General features: G+C 43.3%; 1 protein-coding gene across 1 annotated transcript in view; it reads left to right on the forward strand.

Moving 5' to 3' along the window:
* Window positions 1-709: 709 nt before the first annotated feature.
* Window positions 710-20,395, forward strand: part of LOC126480578 (SAFB-like transcription modulator) — a 166,001-nt gene continuing 146,315 nt past the window's right edge. Inside the window, exon 1 of the mRNA XM_050103876.1 lies at window positions 710-892. The gene's annotated coding sequence lies outside the window, so the exon portion shown is untranslated. The remainder of the gene's footprint in view (window positions 893-20,395) is intronic.

Genomic DNA, 20,395 nt, shown 5'->3' on the forward strand with positions numbered 1-20,395 from the left:
TCCAGGAAGGAAAGTCACCAGCCAAATAAGTCTTTAAAGTTAACCATGTGTAAAATTCTACAGTTTCTCTCTACTGGCATTCGGGAGGACGACGGTTCAATCCTGCGTCCGGCCATTCGGATTTAGGTTTTCCGTGATTTCCCTAAATCACTCCAGGCAAATGCCGGGATGGTTCCTCTGAAAGGGCACGGCCGACTTCCTTCCCCATCCTTCCCTAATCCGATGAGACCAATGACCACACTGTCTGGTCTCCTTCCCCAAAACAACAACTCTACTGGGTTTCTTTGGGCTATGTATAGCTTTTTTTCTTTTTGCCTTTCGAGCAGCACAAATTCTGTATAATTACTAAAGAAAAAAATCGATAAAACTTAACCTCAACACAACTTACTCAGCTCGAAGTATACTCCAGAGCTCACTTCTGAAAACGGAGAACTTCTTTCCTTGCATTCATACGAAATCGGAGAATTTTCTTCGTGCTGAGCAACTTCCCCCGCAATTTTATTGACGCTCTCGTATGAAGTGCATTCTCCGACTCGCTTTATTCATGCGAATTTGAGTATTTTATGCGAAATCTGAGAATAGACTACATTCTCAATTTTATTCTTAAGACCCAGTAGAATTATTTGATAGGCCAGTGCGATGGCGGGGTGATGGGTTTGCAAGTTTGCGTTTTATACTCAAAAGGACTTTCACATATCTTTACTTGTATGAGCTTTGGCTTGTTGTGACGTGAAATGTTTACGAACTATCACTCATGTGTGGGGATTAGTGGGGTGGCGTGTATTTTTTCGTAAATGGGAGTGCCCTTAAGTAGTCACATCCCAATTTATCACTGTGGACACCTGCTTCACTATCAGGAGATAATGTCATTGTCTTATGGACTTTCTTACAGGCAAGTCTTTTGCATTGATACAAAATTGTAAGTTTGTGTGTTGCCTTCCACCCGGCGGGATGTTCGCCACTTCAAAGGAATCCAATATTTAGAAGAATACATATAATTCGCTCCTCACTTGACAAGCTGGGCTCTGCCTCTGTCAACTGACGGAAGATTAGAGTGTCGCCAAGGTTGTGTACTAAATTTGCCTTTTCTATTGTGGTCACCATTGGCAGTAATTTCAATACTTCTAGCAACGTAGGTTAAAATTTACATAGTCCCACCCGTTGCATGCCATTTGTACGTATATCTGTCAAAGAAGTATATTCGATACTAATCGCCGGCATCGACCAGTGATTTAGGAAACAAGTGATAAATGTCAAAACATGGTGATTATATCGTGATATTAGTTGAGGATTTTTTTCAAACGGACTAAGGTACAAATCTGTCTGTGACAACATATTTTTATCGGAGTTGCAGCAGCAGCAGCGTTATTCCTCCGTAGATCTCTTTTTACAAAGATGTAGGACATGTGAAAGTATTTTCAAGTTTAGACCAATTTAAAATAAGCAAATTCGTATACACATACATTTACAGAGTTCTAGTTAAAGACAATCATTAGATTTACCCCTGATACACAATACTTTTTTTTACAAATAACTTATTAGATAATGTAATGCCGCACTGTTCACTCGTATCTCACTATCTCATGAGTCACTGCAACACTATACACACATTGTTTCGTAGCGCGCGCGCGCGCGCACACACACACACACACACACACACTGGTGATCTCTGGGCCATTCGCTACTTGTCACTGCCGCCACTTATATAGGGTTATTCCAAATGATGGACCCATTTATAAAAATTCATATGTATTCAATTACTAATCCAAAATGAACAAACTTTTTATCAATGAAAAGAGGCGGATTTAAAGCTTTTGCAGGTGGATGGTGATGGTTTCAGAAACGGGTGGTAGAGTTTGTGCGTTAATAGGGCCGTCATTCTGTTTCAGTGTCAGTTAAGTCAGTTGTGAGTGAGATGGCGACTGTGGAGTACAAGGTTTTCTGCACTCTTGAGTTCGTGAAAAGTGAGTGCCAAATTGTAGTGCAGCGGGCACTTCATACCAACTCACTAAAGTGTTAGTCGTTGGTTTAAGCAGTTTAAACAGACTGGGAGTGTGTGCAAAGGAAAAAGCACAGGCCAGTCACATGTGTCAAAGAGGATGATGACTGACGGATGCAAGAAAGTTTTGTGCGTGGTCACAGTAAGTCTACAAATAGAGCCATCTGAGAAATTGGATGATGATGTTTTGGAGGGTGGGGTGCTCAACTACACAGTTATCAGCACCCGTACAAATTCCCAACCTTTACTCAGTCCAACCATTTTATGAATGATGGTGAAACAATGAGGACAACACAAACACGCAGTCACCTCGAGGCAGGTGAAAATCCCTGGCCCCTCTGGGAATCGAACCCAGGGCCCGTGCTTGGGAAGCGAGAATGCGACCACGAGCTGTGAACAAGAACTTAGAATACCTCAACCATCTGTATGGAAAGTTCTGAGATGGCATTTACTGTACAAGCCCTAATGATTACAGTTTAAGTAGGCTCTCAAACCCAATGACAAAGAGAAGTGTCTCGCATTTTGTGGTTATGTGTTAGCAAAGATGGAGGATGAGACATTTCTACAGCATGTAGTTTTTACTGATGACCGACGTTCCACCTTAGTGGAAAAGTCAAGAGACACAATGTGCGCATATGTGGTTTGGAAAATCCACATTCACCGTTGAACATGAAAGAGACTCACTGTAGATCAACATGTTCTGTGCTGTATCCCTTACAAAGGTTTTTGAATCTTTTTTTCTTTGCAGAAAGAACTGTAACGGGAATCACATACTGGTACATGTTGGAACAGTGGCCGTTCCCCCAAAGTATGGAAGATTTCCAGGACTTCATTTTCCAACAGGATGGAGCTCTGCTCCATTGACACCATGTTGTATGAGGCTTTTTGAATGACTCACATCCTCAGCACGGGATCGGTTGCAGGGCACTTGAGGACCTGGCTCTGCACTTCCGGCCACAGAGATCTCCTGATCTTACATGTGACTATTTCTTATGGGGTTATGTGAAGGAAGCTGTTTATGTCCCGCCACTTACCAACCATTCTGAACGATCTGTGGAACCAGATCACTGCTGCCGTGCATTCAGTAACAGCAGCTACGCTTTTGCGTGTGTGGGGTGAGTTTGGCTACTGCATTGATGTTTGCCATGCAGTCAATGGTGGCCACATTGAACATTTATCGCACTTCTAAGTATTAAATAATTAATAAAAACTATTTAATTACAAATTATTAAATTTATAAAATTGATATAAAATATTATGAAAAAAACTTTGAAACTTCCTCTTTTCATTGGTACAAAGCTTGCTCATTTTGGATTTTTAGCTGAATAAATATGAAGTTTTGAAAATGAGTCCATCATTTAGAATAACCCTGTATAGTTCTGAGTATTTCCCTTGATTCCCACTGTACCTCCTTCCATCAAATGTCTAATATCAATCCAGGAAGATGAAGGGCAAGTAGTATGTTAGTAGACATGTTATGTCTGTCAGAACACTGGATGCTGAAATCTATCAGATTTATCTAGCTGAACGCAAATTCATGTTGTACTACTATACAATCTGAGGATTTAAGTTTGTAGCTGTATACACAAAAAATCTGTTAATTAATTAATAAAATCTGTTAACCTCATTGAATATTCCCGAATGAGATTTTCACTCTGCAGCGGAGTGTGCGCTGATATGAAACTTCCTGGCAGATTAAAACTGTGTGCTCGACCGAGACTCGAACTCGGGACCTTTGCCTTTCGCGGGCAAGTGCTCTACCAACTGAGCTACCGAAGCACGACTCACGCCCGGTACTCACAGTTTTACTTCTGCCAGTATCTCGTCTCCTACCTTCCAAACTTTACAGAAGCTCTTATGCGAACATTGCAGAACTAGCACTCCTGAAAGAAAGGATACAGCAGAGACATGGCTTAGCCACAGCCTGGGGGATGTTTCCAGAATGAGATTTTCACTCTGCAGCGGAGTGTGTGCTGATATGAAACTTCCTGGCAGATTAAAACTGTGTGCCCGACCGAGACTCGAACTCGGGACCTTTGCCTTTCGCGGGCAAGTGCCCTACCAGAAGAGCTTCTGTACAGTTTGGAAGGTAGGAGACAAGATACTGGCAGAAGTAAAGCTGTGAGTACCGGGCGTGAGTCGTGCTTCGGTAGCTCAGCTGGTAGAGCACTTGCCCGCGAAAGGCAAAGGTCCCGAGTTCGAGTCTCGGTCAGGCACACAGTTTTAATCTGCCAGGAAGTTTCATTGAATATTGTTTTGAACTCGTCTTTAAGTGCTCTGCCACAACATTAGGCATAGAAAAACGAAAGGTAGTAGTATTGGCAGTTTACAAATCAACATCAGGAAATATCATTAGAATTAGTCAACAGTATTGTAGTTGCATTGTTGTATAGACCAGGCCTGTTGAGGTGGCCGGCCGCTGTGGCCGAGCGGTTCTAGGCGATTAAGTCCAGAACTGCACTGCTGCTATGGTTGCTGGTTCGAATCCTGCCTTGGGCATGGATGTGTGTGATATCCTTAGGTTAGTTAGGTTTAAATAGTTCTAAGTCTAGCGGACTGATGACCTCAAATGTTGAATCCCATAGAGCTTTGAGCCATTTGAACCATTTGGTGTTGTTGTAGTACAGCTGGGCATTGAAAACTTATGTTCCAAAATTCACAGTTGTATATACTGCCCCAGGGCATATTTGTTGCACCTTTGCCAGCTCCTGGTCACACAGCTCATAACAGAGTTCTAGCCATCGTGTGGTGATACCCTTCTGCCCGCTCTGGCTAGTACTACTCCTTAGTGCAGGTTTCGCTGAACGTGACTAGCCTGTCTCACAATCCTTTTGTGTACAAGTTGCTGTAACCTACGTGTAGCCAAACTGTGATTATTGGCCACCAGTAGCTGATGCAACAGCTTCTGACGAATTTGACATGAGACTAGTAACAGCACTAAAGTGTGGTAGCCACACTGATAAGCTTAAAATATCCACAACATGGTGGTAATACAAACATTAAGAAATGACTAATGGTTGGCATCACCAGTGACAACATGAAAACAGGAACAAAATAAAATCCTGCATATTAACAAGACTTCCACGAGGATAGGGGATTTTGGGTCAAGAATGTTCTTGTTATTAATGGCTTTATACATATAAAAACGTGAACATATAAAACCACAGTGCGTATAAGGGTTGATCAGGAATATGAATGTAATGGTTATGCGCATTCTGTTTAATAAAAATTGTGGCATGACACATTTGCTGGCTTCGCTAACTTACAGCCAGACTGTCACCTTCGCACCTAAGCTTGACCATGGGGACTGTTACATTTCAGTCTGTCACCACAACCTTAAAAAATATGTCTAATATGCAACACAATAAAAAAATGGGTTACTATCCTGAAATCAAACACTTCCACTTAATATTTCAATACAGATGTATATTTAAGTACAAGCATCTACACGTGTATATACAAGAAGTCACATAAACAGACTGAATCATCTCAAACTTTTCATCCAAAGAACTCGTGACTGGAGAGAGTGTCCTTGTCTGTGGGTTGATTTTTTATATTGAGGCCACACAGCCAGTAGTGCCTCCCCCCCTCCTCCCGCCACTGTACAGAGTACTTGTGATTAGTCCTGGGAGGAGGGGGGGGGGGTGTAGTGTCTGTGTCGGATTCAAGGATGTTCTGGGGTTTGGGAGCTGGACGATTGGTACCTTCATGTAATCTGGCAATGAAGTCGGTGGTGGAACACATCATGAAGTCCTGCAGATAGCATGGTAGGGCAAAGAGACGGCCGGCTCGAGAGAAAACCGGTGGGCTGAAGTGTGGAGAAGAACCGAAGCCCAAAGAGACAATTCGAATCTCACCAAGTGGAGAGATGAAAGCACGTAGGAGGGCAGGGTCGCAGTGCTGAGGGAAGATGAACCACTGCAGTACCTTGACTTCCAGACGCTCGTCTGATAACGAAGGGTTTGAGTCTATCAGAAGGACGAGGACATGGCTGTTATTTACTACCAGTGAAACGTCTTCCATGCGATGTGGCAGAACTGAGCCATGAAACACGATCATAGGAGGATTGCGTGAGTGGCATGGGCTGGAAAACCTGCAAATGGAGAGTCCCTTGAACTATCTGGGAAACCAGCAAAAGGAGAGTTGCGAGGGCTGGACACCAATGAGGGTCCATGGGCCTGAGTGACTTGTGCTGTATCATTCAAGGAGTCTGAAACATGACGGGGGCCTAGGTTGTCAGCCGTGTTGGGAGAGCCTGATGCCAGAGAATTGGGCCCGCAAATGCAGGTTTGACCTGATGCAGTGAAACTGTGTGTGGGGTGTCTTTGACGAGAATGTCACATGTTGAATCCCCCATGTTGCAGAACCTTGAAGGGGCCCTGGTAGGGGGTTTGTAAAGGTTGGCGTATGGTAACATGATGTGGGAACAATATTTAAGAGGGGGAGGCACATAGGAGACTAGGGCGTACGACTAACTGGTGGATAGAGGCATATGTGCTTGAAATGCATACACCAGCAGCTAATGAAGTCGAGGGGGAGGGGACGAATCATCCTGAACCGTCAGCTGCACTAGTTCACCTGGCTGGATGTAAACCACCTCTAAAATGGTGCCTTGGATGTCTGGTTTGTGCATTGACCTGAAACCTAAAAGGACCCAAGGTAGAGCTTCTGACAAAAGGCAGTTATTGCATCTGAGGGCGGTCTTTGAAGTGCGATGCCACTGTTCCGCCAAACTGTTACAAGGTGGTGTGGATTTTGTAGATACCACACATGCGACACAGCAAAGTGAACAGGGATGACTCGAATTGCCAGCCTTGGTCAGTTGTGAGTGTGGCTGGGCAGCGTAACTGGGTGATCGAAGAGAAAACGAAACCTTTGGCAACCATCTCGGTCGCGATGTTTGACAAAGGTATGGCTTCCACCCTTTGGGACAAGTGATCAGTAGAAGACAGGACATATCTAAAACTAAAACCTTCTGATGGTGGTAGGGGTCCGATGAGATTGATATGGACATGCCTGAAACATCCTAGAGAAACCCAAAATTTACCTAGTGGGGGGACCGTATGGTGGCCGACTTTGTTGCACTGGCAAGGGATACAATTGTGAGCCCACGTCTGGCTGTCTCTTTTGATATCTTTCCAGACAAAGTGCTTGGTAATGAGCAGGATAGAGGCACAAATTCCCAAATGTGCAGGGTTGTGTAAGGCATTGAAAACTTGATGGCATAAGGGAGCCAGTAACACTGGGCATAAGACTCCACTCAAAAAAATTGCACCAGACCTCGTCGGCGACACTGGGGAATAGTGCCTTGGTGAACACGAGTCAGGTAGCCAGGACCGCAAGGAGTGCTTGGGTGCCCTCTTCTGTTGCTTGAATAGTAGCAAGATTAGACAGATCTATGAGGTTGGACACTGCATTGATGCATGAGAAAAAATTGGCAGCGATATTATCCATGCCCGTGATATAGTGGACATCTGTTTCAAACTGAGACACCAAGTCAAAATGGTGGAAATGACGAGGGGGTGGGTCCTCCGGAGGGTTTCGGAAAGCATTCGTAAGTGGTTTGTGGTCTGTGAGGATATACACACATCGAAAATAGTTTTGCATCACCTCAGTTCCGAGAGTTCCAGAACCCGTACAGAAAATTGGAATAGAGATCAACATAAACATTGTTTCCGCCATTTTTTATTGCCCATGAAAACCACACATTGCATGTTGTACCACCACACAGTGATCCCTTCAGAGGCCCAGATTGCTGTACACACCGGTACCTCTAATACCCAGTAGCATGTTCTCTTGCATTGATGCATACCTGTATTCGTAGTGGCGTACTATCCACAAGTTCGTCAAGGCATTGTTGGTCCAGATTGTTCCACTCCTCAATGCTGATTCAGTGTAGTTCCCTCAGAGTTGTTGCTGGGTCACATCATCCCTTTCAAATCTATCCCAGGCATGTGCGATAGGGTTCATGTCTGGAGAACATGCTGGCCACTGTAGTCGGGTGACGTCGTTATCCTGAAGGAAGTCATTCGCTAGACGGGCATGATGGGGACGCGAATTGTCATCCATGAAGACGAATGCCTCACCATTATGCTGCCAATATGGTTGCACTATTGGTCAGAGGACGGCATTCATGTATCGTACAGCCATTACGGCGCCTTCCGTGACCACCAACGGCATACGTCGGCCCCACGTAATGCCACCCCAAAACATCAGCACTCGCACTCGCTGGACAGTATGTCTAAGGTGTTCAGCTTGATCGTGTAGCCTCCTAACATGTCTCCGACGATTGTCTGTCTGAAGGCATATGCAGCACTCATCCGTGAAGCGGTGAAGAGAATATGATGCCAATCCTGAGCGGTCCATTCGGCATGTTGTTGGGCCCATCCGTACCGTGCTGCATGGTATCGTGGTTGCAAAGGTGGACCTCACTGTGGGCGTCGGGAGTGAAGTTGCTCATCATGCAGCCTATTGTGCACAGTTTGAGTCATAACATGACATCCTGTGTTTGCACGAAAAGCATTATTCAACATGGTGGAGTTGCTGTCAGGGTTCCTCCAAGCCATAATCCGAAGGTAGGGGTCACCCACTGCAGTAGTAGCCCTTGGGCACCCGGAGCGAGGCATGTCAATATCTCCTCCATGTCCGAACAACATCGCTTTGGTTCACTGCAAGACTCCTTGTCACCAGAGTGTTTTGAAGAACAGCTCCTACTGCTGTGTCACTGGCATCTGAGGTAATGAATAGTTTGGTTGAGGGATGCGGGTGGGGAAGCGTCACAGCCCAGACCAGGGAAACTTTTAGCACCTCAAATGCTTTGACCATGGCGTCGGTCCAATGGACGGGTTGAAGTCCCGAGGTTTGCTTGTCTGACAGTTCATCCGTGAAAGGAGTTTGTACTGCAGCCAGTGAGGGCAAGTGATGGTAGTAGCAGTTGACAGTGGTGAGGAATTGGCACAGTTCTTTATAAGTCGAAGGGGGTGACATAGATGAGATGGCCTGCACATGAGCTTTTGGAGGTTGTATACCATCAGCAGATAATGTGTAGCTGAGGGAGGTTACAGACATCTGCCATAATTGTAACTTATCTTTGTTGACTACTACACTGTTAGACTTTAAGGTCTTCAGTACCATGGATAACTTATGCTCATGCTTCTCAGCTGTCTTACTGAAATGAGTAAGTCATCCAGGTATGTGAAACAAAACTCGAACTTTCATTGAATGGAGTCAATAAATCATTGCCATGTCTGGGAAGCATTTTTAAGGCTGAATGGCATGTAATGGTACTGGAACAAACCTAGCGGCCCGATAATTGCAGTCTTGGGTGTATCCTCCGGTTCCACAGGTATCTGGTGATAAGCGTGTTTACAGTCAATTACACTGAAGATGGAAGTGCCTGATAACATACGGGTGAAGTCGTTGATGTTTGGGACTGGGTAATTGTCTATTATGATACTCACTTTTAAATGCCTGTAGTCCCCTCACATGTGAAATGAGTCGTCTTGTTTGGTAGCGAAGTGAATAGACGATGACGAATTACTGTCTGACAGCAGTAATATATCTGCAGCTAACAGATCATTAATTTCCTGTCATGCCATGCATAATTTAATAGGGTTGAGGTGTCTTGACTTTATGCCGGGTAGGAGGGCCGTCAGTAGTAACTATCTCATACCCTGTCCTATCTGTGATTGAGAATACTGAATGTGGCACAAGAGGGGGTTCCTCATTAACAAACATGTCCGTGATGTGGAGAGTACACCAATGGGAATGGCAGTGGGGAAGTGACATGTTTGGTTTGCGTGTGTGATGTGCACAAATACCAGAAGACTATTAGTGAGTGGTGAGCAGGAACTCGTGGCGGACGTCGACTGTCACTAGTGCGCGGGCGCAACTGACGCTGGGTGAGTGTGAGAAACAGAGGTGTCGGCTGAGTCACATGGCTGGCATGCGGGAGAGGGGGATTGTTTATCAACACATGGTGTGTCAGTCTGCATGGAGGAGATGGGCGTGTCACGTGTGTGAGGGCAGGGTTGGTGTTTGGGCACACTGACTGCCACGCGCGACACAGGGTGGGACAGGCAGGGTGTGGCTGGTGTGCCTGCTGCAGAAACCGGTTCGTCACATGCAAAATGTTTCATTGGACTGACCTGAGAAGTGGCCGGGCTTTAGCTGGTGGAAGAAACTTGTTCTGTCACTGGTGTCGTGACTTGCAGGTTCTGCAGCTGCATGCGGGCAGAGGCGAATTCCCTGGAGGTGAGCGAAATGCGGCATTGGAGAGTGTCGTTCTACCGATGACTTTCCGTTACAGCCTTGCACTCTGACAGTAAAACGTTCACACTCCTCAGAATGTCAACTGCGACTGTGAAACGCTCGCGCAGCAAACTATTTGCTGTGTGAACACGAGTGGGAAAGCGAAAGGCAAGTGCACTGTATGTGTGTATTCATAGGGTGATGCAGAACCGTGCTCTGAATGACGTTCAGAAAAAGTTTGTAGTTTGTGGTGTGACAAGAAATCCATCCCTAGGATCAGCTCGTCTATGTCAGCTATGTAAAAAGTCTAGGGGAAACACAAGGATTGTGATAGGTGAACTTTACCTTTGACTGAGCCCGAAGCTTCTAGGGTCGAAGTGTTGATTGCTCGGAGGAGCGAAGTCGATGGAGAAGATGCAGGCGGAGCCATCAGTGTAGGGATTACAGATACATTCGCGCACCTGTGTTGGCTAAAAAATTGAGTTTCGAAGAAATGGCCGTTGGGAAAACGGAGGAATGTACGAAGTGCAGCGTAGGTTATGCCTGTCTGATCCCCCACACGGTTTGGTGCCTGCTGTACCCTGTGGACGGCGTTTGGGTGCTGGCGAGGCGATCAACACTTCTGTGCTGCATCACTGAAGACCTTGTGATACCAGCAGTATGGGTGAGCTGGATGTGGCGAAGGCATACGGGGTGTGCGGGATCCAGGAGTGTTTGGAGAGCAGAGAGTGCGAGCGCAGGCCACCAGGTGTTGTGAAGGACGGAGCAGTGGAACGGGCCCTGCCCCTACCAGCAAATGGGCGAATCTGTGGTGCAGACATACCAACCAGTGGTAGAGAATGTGGAGGTGGCACGATCGACTCGAAGGAATGTGGTAGCAGGTGTATCTGGAGATCGGTGGGTAGCTTAGCAGACCACACTGCCCAGAATGTTATATCCAGCATAGTTTGCTTGTCAGCCAGCAACCATAGGCAGTGCCAGAGTTGCGACGGTGTCTGGTCCACAAGGTGTTCATGATATAAAATTTTTAGGATTACTTCCTGGGGGTGGGCAAGTGAGGTGCTTGATAATTGTCTTCTTGACAGAGTCACACTTCAGGGCCGGTGGTGGAGAGAGGAGCAGGTCACAGACCAAGTCTGAGTGATTGTGAAGGTGTGTCATGAGGCACAGGAACTTGGAGTTGTTATCGGAAACATCATTATGATGATGTTTGGTTTGTGGAGTGCTCAACTGCGTGGTTATCAGCACCCGTACAAATCCCCAACCTTTGCTCAGTCCAATCTCGCCACTTTCCTGAATGATGATGATGATGGCAACACAAACACCCAGCCATCTCGAGGCAGGTGAAAATCCCGGACCCCATGCTCAGGAAGCACTCTGCCGTGGAGTTTGCGCTGTGTGAAACTTCCATGCAGATCAAAACTGTGTAGTGAACCATAACTCAAACCAGGGACATTTTCAATTGTAGTAGGCAAGTGCTCTATTGTCCAAGATATCCAAGCATGACTCATGCCTGCCGTCATAGCTTTAGTTCTACCAGCATCTCTTCTCCTGCCTTTCCAAATTTGTAAAAGTTCTGATGTGTATCTTGCAGAAGATTGCTTGGCAAAGGTGTTTCAATGGCTAGGAAGTTGACAGTGGTTGTTTTGTGAAGGAGAAAGGAAGAGATGATCTCATTCAGGTCTTGACTTGAGAAGGTCATACATAGTCTTGGCAGAGTAATATGTGGAGGCATTTGAGGAATGGGTGGTACTGGGAAAAGAAGGATGCTTATGAGGTTTTTGGAAGTGGGAACAGTAATTGCAAGAGGAGAAGACTGCCTAGCATATTTATGGACAAGATCTGTGGGGAGAGGAAAGCCTGGAGGAGGTATGTTTTAGGTATTAAAGGAATTGGTGAATGCTGCAAATTCTTAGGCTAGGCTGTTCTAGTGATGGGCAAGAGTAGCCAAACACACCAACATGGGGACAGTCAGATGGCTGGAGCGTAGCCTAAATGACCACGTTGTTCTGACCAGCTGCCATGCTCAGTGGCGGCCAAGTGACTCGTGCATGCACAGCATGTGTGCAATAGGGCTACCTGGCAGGTAGCCTTATACTAAAAGCCCCTGCATGAAAATGAGCTGAGAGATGCCCATGGATTGGAGCAGCCTGAGGTTGTAAGGGAGGAAGCATTTGATGTGAAAGATGTAGCAACTTTCAAAATGAATTATTGGTATTTAGTGGTTGATTTTATATAGTCTGATGTTTGGATGAGAGTTACAATGAGACAAAGTTCAATGTAAAGGGGCTTTGGATCTGGAGAAATACCAGATGAATTTTAGTTTGAAGAAGGAATTAAGTAGGGAGTTGGGGAGTTTCTTTGTTGAACCAAGATCACAAAGATGTGATTCATATATCTGAGCCAAGGGTCCATATTAAGGGATAAATTGGGTACTGGGGGTGTAATAGTGTGGAAAGGCTTGGGTGGAAGTCAAAAGCATGAAAGTAGGTAGATCACTGGATTTTGGTCGTGCACTCCTGTCCTTCATAGGCCTACAAAATGAAGAGTGAGCAGGCAGCTTTTCTCTATTGCACTATGTCATAAAAAGTAACTACAGAGTATTTCACAAAGTTGTACTGACACTTCTGGAGTTCAGCTTATGGATCACTGGCGACACAGTGTGCAGACATTTCCAGGGGTTTTTATTTTCCACAAAGTCTGTTTACACTAGATGGAATACAGACATTAGCTACAAATAATGCTAATGTAAGAAATCTCTGCATAAGTTCCACAATGCTAGAGGGAAATTGATTCTTAGTCATCCTGTATGGCAGCTACACCATTCTTCTGGGAAAGGCAACTTCCACCATCACAAGTATTGGTTGTTTTCAAGTTTACAGATGGACAATGCTTCCCCAGCATCTGCTGTCCAATTCTCTCAAATGTGTAGACAAAATAACTTCATCGAGCTCATGTTTGGGTACTGGAGTTATTTTCAGTTTATTGGGTGAATATTTATTTGCTTTGTTTAATGAACTTTTTTTAAAAAGCTCAATAACTGGAGCTGCCAGCTGTCTACCACACTGAAGAGCATGCCCCAAGTGTAACAGTCTGTCAATACGTATTCAACAATTTCAGTTTTTGTTGCTCACTATCAATGGCTGGAATACATTTCTCAGCTTGAGGGTATCAAATGCATTATCCCAGCCTCAGCTCTTCCCCAACATGAGAAGAGGCCCAGAGAGTTAAATTGGTTTCCTCTGTAGTTGAAGTAGGTCACCTAGGTGTTACAGAACTTCAGATATTTCAACAAAAGGCAAGTTTAGTCCAGTCAAATGGTGCTCAGAAAGGTCTAATAGTGGAAATTATTGTTTTACTGTCAAGTTTTTTATGTGCTGAATCCAAATTTTCAAAGTTCCACCAAAGCTTTGTCCCAGAAATGGGTCAAACATGGAAATAACAACAACAAAGTGGAAGGTTTTTGGGTTCTTAATTTATAGCTCAGAGAAGATGCAATTTTCAGCAATAGTTGACTATTTATGAAAATAAAGAGGGTAAAATCTTCCACAAAATAGGTCTTGGTTAATTTTTTTCATCAGACCAATCATATGGCAACGCAATTTCAAAGCTGAGGAGATGGGCCATCTCAGGACCTACCTCCTGCATCGTTACCATACTTTGTTGCACATCCGTTGCAGAATTCCATCATCCAGTAGTGTCACAGTGTTAATAGAGTGGTTGGTAGTCAATGCTTGCTGTGGTGGAGGGGTAAGATGTTTGTGAGGTGTTGATAACATCTCACTCCTGATGGGGAGAAGGCCAGTCCTTTATGTTGGTCTCCTGTGCTGGTAGTTGTTTACAATTTCATCCTCTGTTGGTTGCATAGAACATTGTTTACAATTTCATCTTCGGTTGGTTGCATAGAACATATTTGTGGTTGGTAAATACAATTTAAATGCATAAAATAGTCATACATAATTCAAAGTGAGAAGTGTGTTCTAAGTGAGGGTGTACTGGGTGATGGGAGAAAAGTGCCATCACATATGCCCAAAGTGGTCTTGAAGAACATTCTTGAAGCAAGTAAGAAGACGATGGAGTGGATAGCTGCCATTCTGAAGATTCATAAACTGTGTCAAACAAAGGACACAAGCAAAAAATTGATTTCTGGTTGTAGCCGAAGAGAAACACAACTGGATTTTGATTTCAAAACCAACTGTTTTTTGTGTGGGTCAGCTATTATGTCAGAATTTCTGACTCAGCAGAACAAGCTTCCTGCTAATTGTTGAAATGTAGTATGTTGTGTGTGCAAGCTGGGACTGCAAGAGACTATTCTAAAACTTGCTGAGAGACAAAACCATGAATTGGGTCGCTCAGTGATAAGCCAAGTTGGACCAGTTCCTGGCTTCCTTGTAGCAGATGCCCAGTACCCCATCAAATGCATGAAGGTCCTGCATGGCAATCCAAAACTGTTAGGGGGGTGGGGGGTGGGAGGGAACAAGGTCCAGATGCCTCTGAAATTAATGGTGCTATGCAGCAAATTTACAATTACCTCACTGAAAATGATGAGGACTGTCAATTTTCCCTTCAGCAGTTAACAGATCAGATCCTCTGTGACTACCATCCTGATGTCAAGACAGTGAAAGCTCTACTGTTGAAGTGTGGAAGTGATATAGTGATGCCTCATTCGTGAAAAAATCAACTGTTTGTTTCAAAAACACAGGCTACAAATAATTATTACAGGTAGTTGGCATCCGTCAAAGTTATCTCCAGAGGAAGTGTGTTGACATGTGGTTGAAACAGTAGCAGACATACTTGTTGAAGATAATTCAATCACAGGCTTACAATAACAGAATATTCCCCTCTAGACCAGTTTCTTACAGAGAACAGTGTCTTTATCCCTGTTGCTGCCCAAAATTTTGGTAATTGATTAGTGAAGAAGCAGAAGCAATAAAACTTGAATAAATGGAAGACCAAAGGTATGAACGTAGCACATGGCTTGACTCAACTCTTTCTTGTCACCATTGCAAGTTGGCCTTGCCGCATTCATCTACAAGAAGTATGGCTTTCAGAAACTACTTGATGTACTGTCTGCTTTAGAACACAGTGTCTACTATAGAAAAGCAGTATGCTTTGAGGTGCAAGCAATGATGGCAAAAAGGTTATAATTTGATCCATCCACATCATTTCAATTTACCATTGACAATGCTGACTGCAGCATGCAGACTCTTGATGGAAACAACAATTTCCATGTAATGGGGAGAAACCTGTGTACCACACTACATGAAGATAAGCCATAGTTCGCATTGTTTTTATTATAATTTCCCATTGGAAATCTCATGACCTCATTATTATAACAGACACTGTACCGTGGTTTTGACTTTAATTATGTACCTATTACTGGTATCAATTAAAAATTAGTGATGTATTGTCTTGCATACGTGTAACATAGCCACAAATATTCTCATTTTGCAGATGAATCAAGCGAAAGGGCTGTGGTGCAGGAAGCATGAAGAAGATGAAACTTCTGTGAAAGTTCTTTAAAATTATTTTATTAATAATGTATTATTATTAGTATCATCATCATCACCATCATCATCATCATCATCATTATTAGTGTAACCAAATGGAAAATAAAGCATAATTATTAAGTCATTTATGCTAGTTATTTGAACACCTTTACATTATAGGAGTGATAAAAGCTTTCATGTTGCTGTCTGAACATCATAGCATGCTGAAGAAGCATCTTGGCTTTTGATGGTGGCACCCGAAATTATGCTTACTTCAGTATGTGCTACATGCCATATGGCTGATCTGATGAAAAAAGTCATCAAAACTTATTTTGTGGGAAATTTTATCCTCTTTATTTTCATAAATAGTCAGCTTTGTCGAAAACTGTGTCATTTCTGAGTTATAAGTGAAAAGTCAAAAAGGAAAGTCACATTTTTTGTGTTTTTTCCTCATTTCTCATCCACTTCTGTGTGAAAACTTTGTGATACTTTTAATATTCAGATTCAGCACCCTCAAAAAAATTTAGAAAGCTTGTCAAAATCTTCTTCAACAACTTCCTCTAAGGATCACTAATTGACAGGATTAATAATGCATTACAGCAGATCAATATTCTAGATTTAAACATGGCCAGTCCTGTTCCATCATATATATTGACACTCTCAAGATGTCCATTCGATGTGTGGTAAGTGCCTTCACTCAGTGCAGCCCACTCTACACATACCAGTAATTCCTGAATTACGGAGATTTATGCGGTCTACCAGTAACACAAATAATGGAAAGAGAATGAAGTAACTTTCTGATCATTCATTAATTTACCATCAAGTGACAGCAAAACATTTATAAGGCTGTACAATATGCTGTCAACAACAGGTAGCACCAAGGTGCTACATTTACCAATTCCTTTTCCACCTGTGTTATATAGGTAACTGACAACATCACAGTTACAAATTAAGCATTTCTCAGCAATTTACTGTAGCAATGTATTTTACATTAGAGCTCACCTAACAACATAAAAACAACTCCTGTGAAGTTATTTTGTGTACTTACAAAGAGAACTGGATTGGGTATGCTGGGGAGGTATTTGACTAGTCTGCCTGTAAACTGAAAAGCAAGTAGCACTCAAGGCAGAGGAAGTCACCTTCCCAGAAGAATGCCACAACTGCCATAAGGGATGACTAAGAACCAGTTTAACCCTCAATACAGTTCTACTACACTTAGATCTTGTGTTTGTACTAACGTATTAACAACAACTCGTATCTGTATTCAGTGTAACATTAACACACTTTGTGGAAAATATATCTGCCCCCCCCCCCCCCTCCCCGAACCTGTGTGTGTCTGCACACTGTATCACCAGTGATTCATAAGTCAAGCTGATAAATGGTCAGTGTAACTTTGTGAAATAGCATGTGGTTGCATTTTGTGATGTAGTGCAGCAGAGACGTTTTGCGGACCTATGAGGTAGAGAAGTGCATGACCACATCCGATGGCCTACCTTCCCTCATGCTTCTAACCTCATCTTCCATCTTTCCACCCTGTTACACACACAGAACATAATTTAACCATTACTATAGTTCTATTGCACTTAGATCTGGTACACACTTTTAATATTTGTTCATATCACACTTCATTTTACAGTAAATATCATGCAGAAACTATTAGCCCTAGAGAAAAATGAATAGGACTTTTTTGTAGGAAGCTGTATGCAGTTTACTTTTGTACTGGAAAAAATTTTTACTAGATGCCACAGATTTCAAAGTAAAAAATTTGCAACTACATAATTTTTCTCCCCAATCAACTTTTTTGGTCTTCGTTGACTGGGCTAATTAGTGGCTGCTCCAAGCAACTTGTGTTGTACGACACGTGATGAGGGAAATTTCAAGTCATCCAATACACCTAAAGAAATTTTTTTATGTAGGTGAAGCAAAACTGTGTCCATCTCAGTAGTTAGTTTCTCAGTAAAACTTTTACTTTTTGCTTAAAAAATTGAAAACTCCCCATTTTGAGGTTTGTGGGTCCCCCCCCTTGAACCATGGACCTTGCCGTTGGTGGGGAGGCTTGCGTGCCTCAACGATACAGACGACAGCCGTACCATAGGTGGAACCACAATGGAGGGGTATCTGTTGAGAGGCCAGACAAACGTGTGGTTCCTGAAGAGGGGCAGCAGCCTTTTCAGTAGTTGCAGGGGCAACAGTCTGGATGATTGACTGATCTGGCCTTGTAACACTAACCAAAATGGCCTTGCTGTTCTGGTACTGCGAACGGCTGAAAGCAAGGGGAAACGACAGCCGTAATTTTTCCTGAGGGCATGCAGCTTTACTGTGTGATTAAATGATGGCGTCCGCGTGGGTAAAATATTCCGGAGGTAAAATAGTCCTCCATTCAGATCTCTGGCCGGGGACTACTCAAGAGGACGTTGTTCTCAGGAGAAAGGAAACTGGTGTTCTACGGATTGGAGCGTGGAATGTCAGATCCCTTAATCGAGCAGGTAGGTTAGAAAATTTAAAAAGGGGAATGGATGGGTTAAAGTTAGATGTAGTGGGAATTAGTGAAGTTCGGTGGCAGGAGGAACAAGACTTTTGGTCAGGTGAGTACAGGGTTATAAATACAAAATCAAATAGGGGTAATGCAGGAGTAGGTTTAATAATGAATAAAAAAATAGGAGTACGGGTAAGCTACTACAAACAGCATAGTGAACGCATTATTGAGGTCAAGATAGACATGAAGCCCACGCCTACTACAGTAGTACAAGTTTATATGCCAACTAGCTCTGCAGATGACAAAGAAATTGATGAAATGTATGATGAGATAAAAAAAAATTATTCAGGTAGTGAAGAGAGACGAAAATTTAATAGTCATGGGTGACTGGAATTCGAGAGTAGGAAAAGGGAGAGAAGGAAACATAGTAGGTGAATATGGATTGGGGCTAAGAAATGAAAGAGGAAGCCGCCTGGTAGAATTTTGCGCAGAGCATAACTTAATCATAGCTAACACTTGGTTCAAGAGTCATGAAAGGAGATTGTATACATGGAAGAACCCTGGAGATACTAGAAGATATCAGATAGATTATATAATGGTAAGACAGAGATTTAGGAAACAGGTTTTAAATTGTAAGACATTTCCAGGGGGAGATGTGGACTCTGACCACCATGTATTGGTTATGAGCTGTAGATTAAAACTGAAGAAACATGCAAAAAGGTGGGAATTTAAGGAGATGGGACCTGGATAAACTGACAGAACTAGAGGTTGTACAGGGTTTTAGGGAGAGCATAAGGGAACAATTGACAGGAGTGGGGGAAAGAAATACAGTAGAAGAAGAATGGGTAGCTTTGAAGGATGAAATAGTGAATGCAGCAGAGGATCAAATACGTAAAAAGACGAGGGCTAGTAGAAACCCTTGGGTAACAGAAGAAATATTGAATTTAATTGATGAAAGGAGAAAATATAAAAATGCAGTAAATGAAGCAGGCAAAAAGGAATACAAACGTCTCAAAAATGAGATTGACAGGAAGTGCAAAATGGCTAAGCAGGGATGGCTAGAGGACAAATGGAAGGATGTAGAGGCTTATCTCATGAGGGGTAAGATAGATACTGCCTGCAGGAAAATTAGAGAGACCTTTGGAGAAAGGAGAATCACTTGCATGAATATCAAGAGCTTTGATGGAAACCCAGTTCTAAGCAAAGTAGGGAAAGCAGAAAGGTGGATGGAGTATATGGAGGGTCTGTACAAGGGCGTTGTACTTGAAGACAATATTATGAAAATGGAAGAGGACGTAGATGAAGATGAAATGGGAGATACAATACTGCGTGAAGAGTTTGACAGAGCACTGAAAGAACTAAGTCGAAACAAGGCCCCCGGAGTAGACAACATTCCATTGGAACTACTGATGGCCTTGGGAGAGCCAGTCGTGACAAAACTCTACCATCTGGTGAGCAAGATGTATGAAACAGGCGAAATACCCTCAGACTTCAAGAAGAATATAATAATTCCAATCCCAAAGAAAGCAGCTGTTGACAGATGTGAAAATTACCGAACTATCAGTTTAATAAGTCACGGCTGCAAAATACTGACACGAATTCTTTACAGATGAATGGAAAAACTGGTAGAAGCCGACCTCGGGGAAGATCAGTTTGGATTCCGTAGAAATGTTGGAACACGTGGGGCAATACTGACCCTACAACTTATCTTAGAAGAAAGATTAAGGAAAGGCAAACCTATGTTTCTAGCATTTCTAGACTTAGAGAGAGCTTTTGACAGTGTTGATTGGAATACTCTTTCAAATTCTGAAGGTGGCAGGGGTAAAATGCAGGGAGCGAAAGGCTATTTACAATTTGTACAGAAATCAGATGGCAGTTATAAGAGTCAAGGGGTATGAAAGGGAAGCAGTGGTTGGGAAGGGAGTGAGACAGGGTTGTAGCCTATCCCCAATGTTATTCAATCTGTATATTGAGCAAGCAGTAAAGGAAACAAAAGAAAAGTTAGGAGTAGGTATTAAAATCCATGGAGAAGAAATAAAAACTTTGAGGTTCGCCGATGACATTGTAATTCTGTCAGAGTCAGTGAAGGACTTGGAAGAGCAGTTGAATGGAATGGACAGTATCTTGGAAGGAGGATATAAGAGGAACATCAACAAAAGCAAAATGAGGATAATGGAATGT

This window comes from Schistocerca serialis, chromosome 1, assembly GCF_023864345.2.
Source record: "Schistocerca serialis cubense isolate TAMUIC-IGC-003099 chromosome 1, iqSchSeri2.2, whole genome shotgun sequence".
NCBI classification, from domain to species: Eukaryota; Metazoa; Arthropoda; class Insecta; order Orthoptera; family Acrididae; genus Schistocerca; species Schistocerca serialis.